This window comes from Elaeis guineensis, unplaced genomic scaffold (genome assembly GCF_000442705.2).
Source record: "Elaeis guineensis isolate ETL-2024a unplaced genomic scaffold, EG11 Super_Scaffold_1000033, whole genome shotgun sequence".
Classification (NCBI taxonomy): Eukaryota; Viridiplantae; Streptophyta; class Magnoliopsida; order Arecales; family Arecaceae; genus Elaeis; species Elaeis guineensis.
Window position 1 is genome coordinate 11,650,513 of NW_027332424.1, and position 3,474 is coordinate 11,653,986.

Consider the following 3,474-nt stretch of genomic DNA (forward strand, 5'->3'; position numbering starts at 1 on the left):
AAGTGTTTATCACACCCCCCAACTTGAATTTTGCTCATCCTCGAGTAAAATAGATATATCAGCATTGTGTACCGACTTGATTTTGAATAAAAAGTTAGATTAGGCATCCCAAAAGGTAGGTGATACTTGGTCAGACCATTAAGGAGATACTTCATTGGATTATCAATTTGACCCAATTAGTGGCTGAGTATTAACTAAAGAAATTTCAAGAGCTTTTCTTTCACCAACTCTCCACTTTACTCTTTAAATTCTCTAACTTAATGTGAGAAAGGTTTATTATCTTCTTGCAATTTAATCCCCTTATTATCCACTATTTTTTTATTTATTTTTTTTTATTTTTTTTTTAATATTGCCCACCTTTTTACGTGAACCACAACGCTTACCTAGGCGAAGGGGCCCAGTTACTTAGTAGGAAACCATTTTTTTTTAATAAAAAGTAAATTTTAAGAAGAATTTTTGCATACCTCGATCTTTCCACCCAATCTCTCATGAAGCAGATTCTTTATTAAGATCAGTAAGAAGAGGGTTGTAGAATCACCCTTAAATTTTGGTTTAGTCTAAATCCTGCCATTCATTGGGTTTTTTTTTTATAATTTATTCCTTAGTATCTCTAAAATTATCTTGACCGTTAATCATTCATTGATTAGGATACCTAATTGACTCTTAATCAAAATAAAATTCGGATATACAAAACTAATTATTTCTGACTATACTTGAAGATTTCATTAATTTCCTTCCCCCCCCAACTTAATCTACATTGTCCTCAATAGAGTAGGAAAGCAACGAAAATACAAGGAGAGAGTGCACCTGGAATAATTTTGCTTCGAAAGTTGAAAATAGCTTCATTGATTAATAGGTTTTTGTTCTAAATTTCTGCAGCTGCAGTAAAGTAAAAAGTAAAAAAATAAAATCGTTGGGTTGCCTCCCAACAAGCGCTAAGTTTTACGTCTTCAGCCAGACTGAATTGAGTATTATGGTGGTATTGGATACACTAAATCAACAGATTCAATTAATTCTCCATCACTAATTTCATCTATGTAAGGTTTCAATCGCTGACCGCTCACTTTAAAGGTGTTCCCTTGTTTAGGATTTTTGAGTTCTATAGCTCCATGAGAAAATACCTGAGTTACAATGAAAGGTCCGTCCCAATGTGAGCGAAGTTTTCCAGGAAACAGATGCAACCTAGAATTGAAGAGCCAAACTTTTTGATTGGACTCGAATATTTTTCGTGCAATGAATTTATCGTGGTATGCTTTAGTTCGAGCCTTATAAATTCTGGCACTCTCATACGCTTCATTGCGTAGCTCTTCAAGTTCATTTAGTTGAAGTCTCCTATTGGAACCTGTATTTTTCATATCAAAGTTAAATTGCTGTATGGCCCAAAATGCACGATGTTCCAATTCCACCAGCAGATGACAAGCTTTTTCGAATACAAGTCGATAAGGAGATATTCCTATGGGTGTTTTAAAAGCAGTACGGTAAGCCCATAATGCATCATCCAAGCATGCTGACCAATCTTTTCTATCGGGTCTTACCATTTTTTCAAGAATATGCTTGATCTCTCTATTGGAGACCTCAACATGACCACTTGTTTGGGGGTGATAAGGTGTGGCAACTTTATGAGTTATTCCATATTTTTTCATTAGCATGTTGAAGTGCTTATTTGTGAAGTGTGTACCCCCATCGCTAATTATGGCTCTTGGGTATCCAAATCGATTAAAGATGTTATGCTGAATGAACTTGATCATGACTTTGTGATCATTGGTTCGGGTTGCCATAGCCTCTATCCATTTTGATACGTAGTCCACTGCTACCAAAATATACTCGAATCCAAATGAGGAGAGAAAGGGTCCCATGAAATCAATTCCCCAAACATCAACAATTTCTACAACAAGAATAGGAGACAGGGGTGTCATATCTTTTCTCGAAATATTTCCTGTTTGCTGGCATCGCAAGCAATTACGGCCAAATTCATGTGCATCTTTGAATAGTGTCGGCCAATAAAATCCACTCTGCAACACCTTTGCTGCAGTTTTTCTTCCATTAAAATGTCCCCCACATGCTAACGAGTGGCTGAAAGTAAGAATACCTTGGACTTCACACTCGGGGACACAACGTCGGATTACTTGATCTGGGCAATATTTGAACAATTCTGGTTCTTCCCAGAAATAGTACTTTACTTGGGAGAAAAATCTATTTTTCTCTTGTTGGGTCCAGTGAGATGGGATTTGTCCCACTACCAAGTAATTGACTATATGAGCGAACCAGGGAAGATCAGTGGAAGAGATTGAAAAGAGTTGTTCATCCGAAAACCTATCTTTAATCCTTTCTTTATTGTGCTCTACCAGGATCCTAGAAATATGATCTACTACCAAGTTTTCGGAGCCCTTTTTGTCTAAAATTTCTAAATCAAATTCTTGTAATAGAAGGATCCATCTAATCAGCCTAGGTTTTGTATCTTTTTTGGATAGCAGATGTTTTAGTGCTGCATGATCGGAGTATACTAGGACCTTGGAGCCCAAAAGGTATGATCTAAATTTATCTAGGGCAAACACAACAGCGAGTAACTCCTTTTCAGTCGTGGTGTAATTCAATTGAGCATCTGAAAGAGTTTTACTTGCATAATAAATTACATGTGGTTCTCGATTAAATCTTTGCCCAAGGACTGCCCCTATAGCATAATCAGAAGCATCACACATGATTTCAAATGGTAGGGTCCAATCCGGAGATTTTATGATTGGTGCAGTGGTTAAGGCAGTTTTGAGTTTATTATAAGCAGTTAGGCAATCTTCATTAAAATCAAAAGAATTTTTCTTGGCAAGCAAGTTGCACAAGGGTCGTGATATCTTGCTGAAATCCTTAATGAAGCGCCTATAGAAACCTGCATGGCCTAGAAAGGATCGCACCTGTTTAATTGAGGTTGGGGGAGGCAATTTCAAGATTACTTCAACCTTTGCTTTATCTACTTCGATCCCTCGCTTGGATACAATATGTCCAAGCACGATTCCTTCACGAACCATAAAATGGCTCTTCTCCCAACTTAAAACCAAATTTGTCTCTATACATCGTTGAAGAACCTTGGCTAGGTTCTGAAGACAATCATCAAAGGTAGAGCCAAATACTGAAAAATCATCCATGAAGACTTTTAGAAATTTATCGACCATATCAGAAAAGATGGCCAAAATGCACCGTTGAAAAGTGGCTGGTGCATTGCAAAGACCGAATGGCATACGTCTAAATGCAAATGTTCCATATGGGCATGTGAAAGTAGTCTTTTCTTGATCAGAAGGAAATACCGGGATCTGGTTATATCCTGAATATCCATCTAGAAAATAGAAGAAACTTTATCCTGCTAGCCGTTCTAAAATTTGGTCAATAAAAGGCAAAGAAAAATGATCTTTCCTAGTAACGGCATTCAGCTTTCGGTAGTCTACACATACTCGCCAACCAGTTGTTGCACGAGTAGGAATTAAC